The 14,685-nt window shown below is 31.2% G+C and overlaps 1 protein-coding gene across 1 annotated transcript in view; it reads right to left on the reverse strand.

The window, feature by feature from the left end:
* The window catches only part of LOC127718235 (innexin unc-9-like), a 115,440-nt gene that overhangs the window by 66,843 nt on the left and 33,912 nt on the right, over nucleotides 1-14,685 (reverse strand). The gene's annotated exons all lie outside the window — the stretch shown is intronic.

Here is a 14,685-nt window from a genome sequence, read left to right on the forward strand (position 1 = left end):
GCTAATTGGTGATGTATATTCGAATATGTAGCAAGAAATTACTTTCTAAATTTTAAAGGAAAACATTTTCACAAAAAAAAAAAAAAATGGTTCAATATCTCCAAAATAGATTATTGGCGTTTTCGAGAGAAAAAATTATCTTACAGTTATTCTTAAATTGAACAAAGGAGTAGGGGCAATAAGGCCCTTATTTGGCCCAAATATTACTGCAAAATTAAAAGTTATCATACATATTCTTAAATTTGTCTTAACTAGACTTAGGTACAAGGGATTCAGAAAAAAAACCAAATTTCACATTTAACGAGTTACCCTGGCAATAAACCATGACGAAACTTGTATATTTTGAAAAAGTCTTAATTTTTCTTGTTTTTCATCAAATTTCAAGTATATTTTAGAATTGCAAAGTATGTGCGCACTCAAGAAACAACTTTATATTTGGTGAGATTATGTCAATAATTGTGATAAAGCTTCTCTTAAATTATTTTGTTGTTTTTTGGCTGCGCACGGTGTTTCCACAATGGAAATAATGATGCAAAACTACAAAAAATCTGTATTTTTCATCGTTTTCAAAAAAACGGTACATATTATGACGTAATCGTGACGTCATTAGATAAACAGTCTTGTGATTTGTATTTATATTTCTCGACTCTATGCATTTCCAAAAATAATGTGCCAATTTGAAATAGTGGTCAAACATATTATTTTCTTGGCCCAAAACCGGGCCTTAATGCCCCTACTCCTTTTCTATATACGACGTCTCAGTATCTTTGTCGTGAATTATTGATTGACTGCTTTTTTTTAAAAATATTTTGTCTTTTCTTGAATGAACATTGAGGAGCTGATGTAAGCATGTTTTATACTGTTAATAGCATAACATTTGGTTGTAAGTTGTTCATGGTTTCCTGTTTTTTTTTTTCATTTAGTACCACTTTCTCAGAAGCATCCAATATCTATCAATACGTATTTTGAGAACAATCTGAGAAAAAATGAAGAAAAAACAGATTAATTATTAGACAGTGCAATTTTACTACTGCAGATGCGCATCTCGATAAATAATGTCTCTGCAGTGATGCCAGAGGTCGACGTATTTGAAAATCATATCCTATAGTTTTTATTCATGGTTTCTAGATATTTTTCCTTTATTTCAAACCATTTTCCAGGAAGCAATTCGTTGCCTATCAATACTTTTTCTACGTATAATCTGATAAAATGAAGAACAATTTAAACTTATTAATCATTTAGCAGTGCAATTTTAATGCACCAGATCTCGATGAATAATGTCTGTTCTGTGATGGTCGAGGTCGACTTATTTGCAAGCTAAATCGTAATTAAGATTTTCACATGGTTTCTAGATATTTTTCTTTTATTTTAAACCACTTTCCTGGAAGCAATTTGTTGCCTATGATATCAATATGTATTCTGCGTATAATCTGAAAAAAGACGAATACAATGTTTATCCAATTAATCATTCAACAGTACAGTTGTACGGCTCCAAATGCGCATTTCGATAAATAATGAATGTTCAGTGATGGTCGAGGTTCACATATTTGTAAGCCAAATCCTTATAAAGTTTTTTTCATGGTTTCTAGTTATTTTTCTTTGATTTCAAACCATTTTTCCGAAGTCAATTCGTTGCCAATCAATACGTGTTCTTCGTATAAACCTAAAAAAAAATGAAGAAAAATTTAATCTAATTTATCATTAAATATTACAGGTTTACGGCACCAAATGCTTATCTCGATTAATAATATCAGTTCAGTAATGCTCGAGGTCGACATATTTGAAAGCCATATCTTAATAAAGATATGTTCATGGTTTCTAGATATTGTCTTTGATTTCAAACCACTTTTCCGGAAGCAATTCGTTGCCTATCAATACGTATTCTGCGTTAAATGTGAATAAAAAAGAAGAAACATTTAACCTAAATAAAGTTTAAACAGTGCAATTTACTGCACCAGTTGCTCATCTGGATAAATTATATCTTTTATCTTTTAAGTGATGCCGAGGTCAACATATTTAAAATTCAATTCCTAATAAAGATTATTTTCATGGTTTCTTGGTAGTTTTCATTGATTTCAAAACAATTTCCAGGTAGCAACTCGTTGTCTGTCAAAACGTATTTCACGTAAAATTTGAAAATAATATGAATAAAAATTCGATCTAATTTATCATTTAACAGTGCAAGTTTACTGCGCCAGTTGCGCATTTAGGTAACTGATGTGTGTTCAGTGCTGCCTAGGGTCAACATTTTTGAAAACCAAATCAAATTAAATGTTTTTCATGATTCCAAACCACTTTCCTAGAAGCAATTTATTGCAATTCATTGCATACCAATACATATTTTGCAAATAATCTAAAAAAAAAAAAAAGTGAAGACACATTTTATCTCATTTATCATTAAACAGTGCAATTTTACTGCACCAGATCTGTACCTCGATAAATAATACCTGATGCTCGAGGTCGGCACATTTAAAAGCCAAATTCTTTCGAATATTGTTCATGATTTCTAGATATATTTCTTTAATATCGATCCAACTGTGTTGCCTGTAAAAACGTAATCTGCGTTTAATCTGATAAAAAACGAAGAAAATTTTAATCGAATTTCTGATTTAACAGTGCAAGTTTACTGCACCAGTTGCGCATCTCGATAAATAACATATTTGAAAACCAATTCAAAATAAAGATTTTTCATGGTTTCTAGATAATTTTCTTTGATTTCAAACCACTTTCCCGGAAGCAATTCGTTGCCATTCCATACGTATTATGCGTATAATCTGCAAAAATGAAGACAAATTTAATCTAATTAATGATATAATATGTAGCTGCAACATACATTGTCGGTGTTATATCTATAGATTTTAACATACAGCGGTGTTTAAATCAGGGAATACACTGTTAGATAGTAAAAATACTTTTAAGGGTGAAGGTAATTGCAATATTTATTGTAAAATATGATATACTTGTAAGGTAATGTTCTATCGTATTAAACATGAAGTACACAAATTCCCTCGTAGAGGTAAAAGTAATTGCATTACTTATTGTAAAAAACAAAATACTTGTATAGTTTTGTTTTTTCTTAAAGAAGATGTACGTTCACCGATTCGCTCTTTAAAAGAAAACTGTAGTAGGCTGCTGTGAAAACAACAAGAATTGTTATAATCAAGACTGTTTATATTTACTGTATTTTTGTTTGATTGTCAGAGTTTCTTTGTCATTATTTCTGGGCAGATTATCAAAAATGAGAAAGACCTCTGACTTTCTATATTCCGTAGCAGCAAGACACAATGTTGGTGTTATATTTACACATTTTAACATGCAGCAATTTTAGGAATAACAGAACAAAATGTGAGATAATGAAAGAACTTCCAGCGGTAAAAGTAATTACATTACCTATTGTAAAATATAATACACTTTTAAAATAATGTTATATCGTAAAAAAACATGTACGTACACAAATTCCTTCGTCAAAGCAAAACTTTAGTAGCGTGCTGTGAAAAACAACAAAAATTGTTTCATCCAAGACTGTTTGTATTAACCGTATTTTTATTTGATTGTCAGTGTGTCTTTGTCATTATTTCTAGGTAGTTTGTCTAAAATGAGAAAGACCTTTGATTTTTATATTATGTAACATCAACATATACTGTTGGTGTTATAGTTACATATTTTAATATGCAGCAGTTTTAGGAATTAGAAAAAATTACTGTTAGATTCTGAAAATACTTCCAAAAGTAAAGTTAGCTGCAACACTTATAGAAACATATGAAGAACTTGTCAGGCAATATTCTATCTTAAGGAAGATGTACTTACACTGATTCCCTCGTGAAAGCAAAACTGTAGTTTCCTGCTGTCAAAAACAACAAAAATTGTAAAAATCTAGACTGTTGATTTTCAAGGCATTTTCATTTGATTGTCAAAGTGTCTTTGTCATTATTTCTGGGTTGTTTGTCTGAAATGAGAAAGACCTCTGACTTTCTATATTATGTAGCAGCAATATACATTGTTGGTGTTATATTTACATATTTTAACATGCAGCGGTGTTTGCAATCAGGGATGATGAAAATACTTCCAAGGGAAAAGGTAATTGCAATACCTATTTTTAAAATATAATATACTTGCTATATAATGTTCTATCGTAACAAAACATTTATGTACACAAATCCCCCCGTCAAGGCATAATTGTAGTAGTGTGCTGTGAAAAACAACAAAAATTGTTATAACCAAGACTGTTTGTATTGACTGTTTTTTTTTATTTGTCAGAGTGTCTTTGTCATCATATCTAGATTGTTTGTCAAGAATGAGAAAGACGATTGACTTTCTATATTATGCAACAGCAAAATACATTGTCATTGGAGTTATATTTACATTTTAACATGCAGCAGTTTTAGGAATAACAGAAGAAACTGTAAGATAATGAAAGTACTTCCAAAAGTAAAGGTAGCTGCAACACTTATTGTAAAATATGAACAACTTGTAAGGTAATGTTCTGTCTTAAAGAAGATGTACTTACACTGATTCCCTCGTGAAAGCAAAACTGTACTATCCTGCTGTCAAAAACAACAAAAATTGTAAAAATCTAGATTGTTGATTTTCAAGGTATTTTCATTTGATTGTCAGTGTGTCTTTGTCATTATATCTGGGTTGTTTGTCTGAAATGAGAAAGACCTTTGACTTTCTTTATTATGTAACAGCAACATACATTGTTGGTGTTATATTTATATATTTGAACATGCAGCGGTGTTAGGAATAAGAGAACAAATAGTCTGTTAGGGTTACTCATCTAATTTCATCAATATAACGGAATTATAAACAACTGTCATACAAAAGAGAGGTTAAACCCATCCTTTTCTTCGGAAAATACCAAGTCAGGAATATGACAGTTGTTTTTCATTGGTTGATTAAGTCTAACGTTTGATTTTGTCAATTTTTCTTTTTTTGAATTTATCTTGGAGCTCAATATATTTGACCGTTTTTGCTGATCGAGATACTTCCAGTGGAAAAGGTAATTGCAATACTTATTGTAAAATTAAATATTCTTGTAGGATAATGCACGTACTAATCAATGAACCATTTATTTCATATTGATATGTATCTGTATCAATACTCATAAATCGAAACACTCAGTAGAAAATTAACGAAATATGTATGCTCTTGTACCGAACCAATATCCGTGTAAGATCAGCTGATCATAATCCACAATTGGATGTTGTGTATCATTTCAAAGTTCATTGTGTATTATGTCGATTGCATACCCTTTGAAATCGATCAGTATCGGACAATTACACAAAAAATAAAACATTTCCTCAGAATATGCTTTGCATGACAACGTTGTCCTTTTCTAGATTTAGACATTTCAATTTTTAAAGGGAAACTCAATACTAGAATTTACGACAAAAGAGACGATTTTTCATTCCCTAATGTTAATTTTCCCTTTTCAGACGGCGATGTTTTTTTGGCTCCATCATACGGTGTTTATATATCCCAACTCGTTCGTTATGCCCGTGTGTGTAGTGATGTCATAGATTTTAACGAACGTAATCAATACATCACTGGTAAATTATTAAGTCAGGGATTTCGTTCCCATAAATTGCTTAAATTTTTTACTAAATTCTTTCATAGATACAAAGATTTGATTAGTAAAATTTGGCTGTACCTGTAGAAAACTTATTATAAACGGTATTTCACATCCTAAATTTTACGGTAATATTGTACTAAAAGCGCGAAAATTACTATGTGATCCGTGTAAACTCATCGAACCTTTAAATAAACTTATTAGTAAAGGTTATCTTACCAATGTTGTAGTTAGATCTTTGAATATAGTTTACCTTGGCACAAATATCGTTTTGTCATCAGCAAATTAAAGCATAAGTAAATTTGTATTATTTTTGAAAGTTTTGATTTTTCTACCCAATATACCACTTTGCCTCATAATCTTATTAAGAAAAAATTCTCACACCTAATTAAATGGGCATTTGAAAAGTCATAATGCGGATATATATGTTCTAACTCTTTTAGGTCATTTTTTAGTACAATGTAACAACAGACAAAAGTATGTCAATTGGACCTGCTTTGATACGATTACTGCCCTTGAATTTTTACTAGATAACATTTTTGTTGCTATGGAGATTCCGTACATGGTCAATTTATCGGAATTCCTATGGGGACTAACTGTGCAACACTTATTGCGGACCTGTTTCTGTATTGTTATGAGTTACAATTTATGACTAAAATCAGCAAAGACCCATCGAAACAACATCTGATACAAAAATTTAATAACACTTTTAGATATTTGGATGATATATTGGCTCTCCATAATGACGACTTCAGTATGTACACTAAAGAGTTTTATCCTGCTGAACTGACTTTAGATAAAGCTAATACTAACAATGAACACTGCCCTTTCCTGGATCTTGATATCTATAGCTTTAACGGAAAGCTTAATACCAAAATTTATGATAAAAGAGATAATTTTTCATTTCCTATTGTTGATTATCCATTTTTAGATAGTGACGTTCCCTTGTCACCATCTTATGGTGTTTTTTATATCTCAACTTGTTCGATTCGCTCGTGTATGTAACAACGTATTTGATTTTAACGAAAGAAACCTCTGTATTACTGAAAATTATAACAACAGGGTTTTCGATATCACAAACTAGTCAAAACATTTACTAAGTTTTATCATCGGTACAAGGACATCATTCGTAAATATAAATCAAGATGCAGACATCTTATACGTTCAGGTATTTCACATCCAATCTTTTATGGTAATATTCTATATAAAGCACAAAAATGTCGACATTCACCTCTAAAGCTAACCAAACCTTTAAACAGACTTATTCAGAAGGGATATAGTTACCATACTGTTGTCAGGTCATTAAAAATGGCATATTTTGGTATTAATATTGATTCACTGATAGGGTCTTTGCATCAGAAATAAACACATTTATTCTAAAACCAGTTGTTGGCATGGTACGGGTTATGTTCTACTCATATATTTTATGATGGTATGATACTAAACCCCTAACGGGAGGGATTGTGCTTGATTTTCATATGATGAAGACATAATCTTTCAATCAGTTTAATTGAGGTCTGGAGCTGGCATGTCAGTAACTGCTAGTAGTCCTTTGTTAATTTATGTATCATTGTCATTTTGCTAAGTTTCTTTTGTTACCTTTTCTGACATCGGTCTAGGACTTCTTTTAAACTGAGTTTTACTGTGCGTATTGCTGTGTGTTTGTTTATTCTACATTGGCTAGAGTTATAGGGGGAGGGTTGAGATCTCACAAAACATGTTTAACCCCGCCGCATTTTTGCGCCTGTCCCAAGTCAGGAGCCTATGGCCTTTGTAAGTCTTATATGTTTTGGAGTGTGACGTCGATTTTCATTTAACTAGTACCCATTTATGTTTAGGGGCCAGCTGAAGCCCGCCTCCGGGTGCGGGATTTTCTCGCTGTGATGAAGACCCATTGGTGGCCTTCGGCTGTTTTCTGCTCTTTGGTCGGGTTGTTGTGTCTTTGACACATTCCCCATTTCCATTCTCAATTTTATTTTCAAACGTTTTTTTGGGATGTATAAATACACAACCACGTTCATTTTCTATATAGAGATTACTCTATCTATATATTACATTATACATATTTATTAACAGGTTAACTCCTAACTATCCTATTGCCTGTCGATACTTTTATTTTGACATTGCACAAGTCATGTCTTCTTTGACTGTCCATGACGTTAAAACACTGAATCCCTGGAATGTGTTTTAGTTGATTTTAGTCTCTGATGCATGATTTTTCATTATTAATTGTTTTTGACTAGCTTTCAGTAACTGCGAGTACTCTCAAATCGTACTTTCGTGTTAATTTGACCTGTTGATACAATTTGTAATGAATTTGTGTTATTTAATGATTATTTATTCAGTGTTATATCTAGTCTCACTATTCTTAATATATACCACCTTTGATAAGTGTTTAATATGACGATAAATTTTCACTTTTGTTCTCGTACTAGGAACAACAAAATTATTTCTGTAATTCATGTATACCTTACAACAAAATTATTTTTATTTACCGTTTCTCGTTTTTTATGTAGATTAGACCGTTAGTTTTCCTGGTTGAATGTTTTTACACTTGTCATTTTTGGAGCCCTTTATAGCTTGCTGTTCGGTGTGAGCCAAGGCCCCGTGTTGAAGGCCGTACTTTGACCTATAATGGTTTACTTTTACAAATTGTGACTTGGATGGAGAGTTGTCTCATTGGCACTCATACCATATCTTCTTATATCTATATGTTACTATCTTTGCATGATTCCACTTGACAACACCTGCTGACATACACTATTTCATATGTTTTACACATTAAAGCGTTTTATGAAAAACCAGGTTTATCCCACCATTTTTTTTCTCGGAAAATGCCAATACCAAATAAGGAATATGTCACTAGCTTTCAATTTGATGATAAAATCTAACGTTTAATTTGTCAGTTTTTCTGGACTTCTCCTTTTATAATTTACCGTGGAGTTCGGTATTTTTGTTATACTTTTTTGTTGATAATTCATGCATACCTTTCAACTGTATTGCTATCTGATTGTTCTTTTTTAATTCATGAAATATACATTAAGTTTTGTCTTTTCATCTGTTTGTTTCCATTTATATGCTGATTTTCTGGGGGTATTTTAAGACAATGCTCGACATTTGACCGTTCTTAGTCAAAACATACGATAATTATAACGATTTATAGAAGAAAAAAAAAACAAACCAGAAACAGTATAATTGTATAGAAAAATAAAAAAAAAATAAATAAAAAAAACAGTCAAATGACAAAAATACCGAACTCCAAGGAAAATTCCAAACGGAAAGTCTCTTATTAAATGGCAAAACCAAAAGCTCAAACGAATGGAAAACAATTGTCATATTCTGACTTGGTATAGGTATTTCCTTGTGTAGAAAATGACTGAGAGAAGAAAGACTTTCCCTAAAACCATTAGCATTTACCATTTTTCATTAACTTTTCGTTAATTTATCAAAGTGAGAGCTTTTCGTGACGTCGTGCATTGTACGTAAAACTTTAATGCGTAAATTTTCAATAAAAAGACATATTTTCCATCTAGTCAATGTATTAGTTATGATTCATTGTGATATTGGTCAATAAATCCTAATTTGAAATTGTAGCTAAAATAGGGGCCATTTTAGGGCCTTATTGAAACTTCTCCTTTCAAATTTAACAAAAATGACAAATTACCAACAAATTCTAATACATGATTGGTCTTTAAAATATCATCAAGAAAGAGAGTCTCTATCTGATGAGAAAATTCTGATAAATATTTAAAAAAACCAGCATCATTTACAATAAAAACACTTTTTTAATCCGTTTCTGGTAATTTTTATAAATAAAAAAAGCGTATGTCTAAAATATCAAAAGATTGCGATGTCCCGCCCATAACAATGGGGCAAAAATTGATTAGAAAAATTGAGAAGAAGTTAACATTGTTTGGTAAATAAAATTATGGCAAGCAGAAAACAGCTTTAAATCCCAGAAAACCGTAGTACGGAAAATGTTTGATTGTATGGAAGACAAAATAGCCATAAGCGCTCTTATTTTAGCTTCCGATACATAAATTATTAATATTTGTAATGTAATAAGTTTCTAGACAAGTTGTTTGAGAAAAGAGTTAAGATAATGAAACCTTTGTCTTACCACAGAATAAACATAACAATAATTATTAACAGTGCAATGAAGTTAAAAACAAAACCACGTAAAATGTTTAAGCTTAAATTGAGAAATTGTAAATATTTGAATTGATAACAGTCGTCTATGTTTAATCATATTTATTCGTGTTTCTAAAGGTAATCTGGCAGTTAGAATCATACTTTGCTATACAAGTATTTCGAAAAGGCTTTCTTTACTACTAATGAATAATTCATATGGGATATCTTTCCTTCCCTTTTCTGCAACAGGGATGTGTTTATCTATATTGATAGGCAGACAGCTACACTGTACACTCATCAAATATCACATCATTTTATGTTGTGTCGATGATACTGAAAGAAACAGCTACTGACGGTCTCTTTTTCAAATGTTGACATTGATAGTTTTTGGTTTAATAATTAGCAGATGAGGTGATACTAGGGTACCAATCATTGCATATAACACTTGCCTGTTATTACTCAAATAGCCTGTACCAAAAAATCAATTGCGAAAATATTAGTAAACTTGTAATTTTACATTATAGATTTTGAAAACTTTGTTAAATTTACTTGCAACTTCTAAAATTTCTAACAAAATATATCAGGATTAAGAGAAAATGTTATAAAGAAAGCAGAAAGAGCTATACTCTTTTCTATCAAGGAGTTTCATCTGTGCCATCTCTTGCAAATGATGCACTAAGCCATGGATGCAGCCATATCAGGATGAATGAATCGAATTATAAGGTATGTTACAAATCTTGTCAGTACCGAGTCAATAACTACAGACCAATTGAATAAGATTTACTTAATATGTGAATAACAAAAGAAAAGCTTTAAACATCGACTTAGGAACTCAGCCATGATTGTAATAAGAATTATATCGATGCAATCTAAGCGGTGACTCGTAACAATTGATATAATCCGACAACATACATTAAACTCTAAATGCCACTATAATAAACAAGGTTTTTAAAAACATAAATGTTCATATTCTGAGGGCCCTAATATATTCAGTTAAAATAATGGCGATTTCCTTTGCACATTGTAAATTCCATGGTACTATAGTATGGAAACATATTTTATCTTTTTCAAAAGCTATTTAGTGTTTAGTATGACATTACTGTTCCCTTTGGGAAAAACAAGCAAGATACCTACGTTTCCTTTTAGTGATTTCACAGTTTCAACAACATATGCTGCTTGAGCAGGTTACTTCCATTGTACATATAAATATATATAAACCAACAAATGACACTTTGATATAAAACATAAAATCCTTTTTAGTTGAAACATCATCAACAAGCTGATTCATAACTCAAAGAAAATATTGATGGAAGAATTTTACGTGAGATCTCTCTTGACTATGTTTATACTGTGTCAACGTAAGTAAATTTTCTAAAACAAAAGCTATGCAATATTATATGATTTTATTTTTTATATTCTTTTCGTATTGTGGATAAATAACACTAAGTTGAACGATAATTTATAAATTTCCAATCTTCGAAAAATTACAATTCTAATACAAAAGTATAGTAATTATAAAGATTGTCATTATGAATTCGAAATTAAAGAAAGAAAATGATGATGAGTTTATTTACAACTACTAGGTCGATGCCACTGCCACTGGAGGTTTATTCTTGGGGGTATCACAAGCCTAGTAGTCAGCACTTCTGTGTTAACATATGGTCTTGATTATAAATTAGCTGTTAAGAAAACTTTGAATTTTCGAAATACTAAGGATTTTCTACCCCAGGAAAAGATTACCTTAGCTGTATGTTGGTAAAACCTTTCGGAATTTTGGGTCCTCAATGCTCTTCAACTTCGTATTTTATTTGGCATTTTCAACTTTTTGATTCGAGTGTCACTGATGAGTCCTTTGTATACGGAACGCGCAACTGGCATACAAAATTTAATTCTGGTATCTATGATGAGTTTGTTTACATGAAATCGGACCGAAATGACATTTAATTTGTGGGATTTATTCTAGTCAGATCCTTATATGAGAATTGACTGTTTTAACCCAAATTACCTGTACCATCAGACAATATCTAGTACCTTTTTTATTACTTTACATGTTTGATTTTTGCTATATTTTACACAAATTTTAAAAAGAGTTACGTGATATCTTGTACAATGTTTACATATGGTGCAGGATCTCCTTACCCATTCGTTGCACCTGAGATCACCTCCAGTTCTTGGTGGGGTTCGTGTTGCTCAGTCTCTAGTTTTCTATGTTGTGTTTTGTGAACTGTTGTTTGTATTTTTCTTTAATATCCATGGCGTTGTCAGTTTATTTTCTACTTATGAACTTGAATGTCCCTTTTGTATCTTTTGCCTCTCTTTTATTCTCGCTATTTTCTGTATATTGTAGCATATTTGAAGATTTACAATGATGATTATATATAAATATTTTACAGGAGTATACTGTAGGCAGCTGAACAAAGAAACTTTCTTCAGTTTAGATAAGATTTTAAAACAATCATCCCTAAGAAAATGTTCTTTTTATGCAGACAAACCATAGGATGTTTTGGATTCAGAGATGATATGAGTGTCACAAGAGTTCTACATTGACCATTTTAATAAGAAATTGTGAATTTTTATAGATGACTGGGCGTACAGTAAGATGTCGACAGGAGACAGAGATAGCATTGAATACTTTATATAATATTGAATGTTGGAATGATTATCTATTAAACTTTACATTTATAGTATCTTTTAATGCTTTCAGTTTGTTATCAGAGTAGTTTCATACAGGTTCTTATAAGTTCAAGGCATACATATATTGAAAATATGCCGCATAGTCCTATGAAAAAATAGAAGTGCATATGAACTTTCTATTTTAGGATATGATTTTTTACGAAAATTTATTGTAAAAGTGGCACAGTTTAAGCCGTAAAAGGGCGTTCCTATGGGAAATTGCATTGTCTGGATTTACGGAAGTGCAACCTATACCTATATGAGTTTTGCTCTTTGTTGAAGGTTCAACGCAATCATAGGTTTGAACGTTGTTTTCAATTTAGACTTTATTTTTTCGTTTGGGCTTGTATTATATTTGCCTTCGGATTTATATGATCCGTTCATCCTATTTTGACTCTTCAAAATTCAAGAGTCAATTCCAAATTGAGGTAAATTATATGGCCTTCCAAATACCGTTTCGATTCCTAACATCACTGAAGAGACATTAATTGTCGAAATCCGGATATGGTGTACAAATTTTTGCACCTCATGTTTGCGGTATACCATCTTTTCCGCAAGTTTATTGTTTTCTGTTTGGTGTTAAATTGATAATTAAGATCCATTTTTACATCTGGCGATCCGTTTATTTGGCAATCGCCATGGCAGTCAGCAGGGTTCAAGAACATCCGTTGTTCGACCTGCTAGTCAAATGCGTTTTGTTAAAATATACTTTTTCACATTCTTGGTCTTTTTGAGAATGTTGTTTGTCCTGTATTTAGACCACTCTACCAAGAAATTTGTTTTGCATGCACACGTATACAAATTGCTGTTTTTATCCAACGCAATCATAGGTTTGAACGTTGTTGTCAATTTAGACTTGTTTATATACATATTTATATATATATATATATATGGCAAGCATGCAATGCATTTCATATATACAATGTACATTAGTATAGATAAAACTGTAAAATCAGCAGATGCACGACATTGCAAGAACAAACAATTTAAATTTAGTCTAACAATGTGTCACATCTCAATTTCAAATGCATGTTAATGTATTTCTTGATGTGAATGTTGTTTATAAACTATAATTAACATATTAATCCAAATACATTCAGTTTACAGGTGCGGTTAAAAATAAATATGCGCCTTACCCAATGAGATATTTTACCTACATTTTTGTGTAATAGATCCTAGAGTAAATTTTGTTTTTGGTATAGCCATGACTCATAGCCATTGATCACTATATTCGTCTCAAACAGAGGATATTCCAGCAGTTTTAACTAACTGGAACCATGTTTAGTACGACATGTTTATAGTAAAAGGGTTGGAATTGCTCAAAATATATTATGAGTTAACATGTTTTATTGGGTTTCATATTTTATCAAAAAAGAGGCAAAAATACCAAAGAGACATTAAAACTCATTAGTCGAAAACAAACTGACAACGCCATTGCAAAAGACGAAAAAGAAAAAAAAATAATTTGGAAATCGATATAGAAGAGAGGCGAAAAATACCAAAGGGACATTCAAACTCATAAGTTAAAAATAAACTGACAACGTCATGGCTAAAAAAGTAGACCAACAGACAAAGGAATGCCAAAATCGGAAACAGTTCTTTTGTTTAACCACTCGACTCTTCTGCCGCTATAATACTAGTAGCATCATACTTAGTCTAGTATGCTGTAGCATATAAATTACGTTTTATGCCTTTGTCTGTTACTGTGCTATGCCCCAGTTTTTAGGCTTGGTCTTTCACTGGATTTATTAACATTTGTAAATCGTGCTATCCTCCCGAGACAAGGCTCGAGTCATTCACCAGATTCATGTGTAACAGTTAATCAGAAGACTTTCTGAAATGCATATTAAATGAAAACAACGCAACATTTTTATAACATAAGTAAATATTTTTATGAAAACCAAATAGAATTATAGGGAAACACTCGTGACAAAATAATGACATTAATCAATACTGTGTTCAATAGCGAGAAATGTAATAACAAGTGTATATAGTGTCAAACTAAACTCGTTATACAATCAATTTAAATCCCCAAAGTCATGTTTTTACATTTGTGTATTGCTTCAACATAAAGAATATAAATTAAATGATTTTGTCAACCTTGGAACGGTAAATTTAATTCTAGACATCCGAAATTTCGACTCATCAGGAGTAGAAATACAAGTATTTATATGAAACAAAGTTTGGGACCACGAGAAAACTTCGACTAAACCGAAATTTCGACACTTTTATGAAACTGAAGAATTAATTAATGCTTTTTTAGATCTCTTTATCTAATTTTCTAAATACTGAGCCTTGATCGCAAAGGCGTT

This window comes from Mytilus californianus, unplaced genomic scaffold (genome assembly GCF_021869535.1).
Source record: "Mytilus californianus isolate M0D057914Y unplaced genomic scaffold, xbMytCali1.0.p SCAF_10, whole genome shotgun sequence".
Taxonomy (NCBI): Eukaryota; Metazoa; Mollusca; class Bivalvia; order Mytilida; family Mytilidae; genus Mytilus; species Mytilus californianus.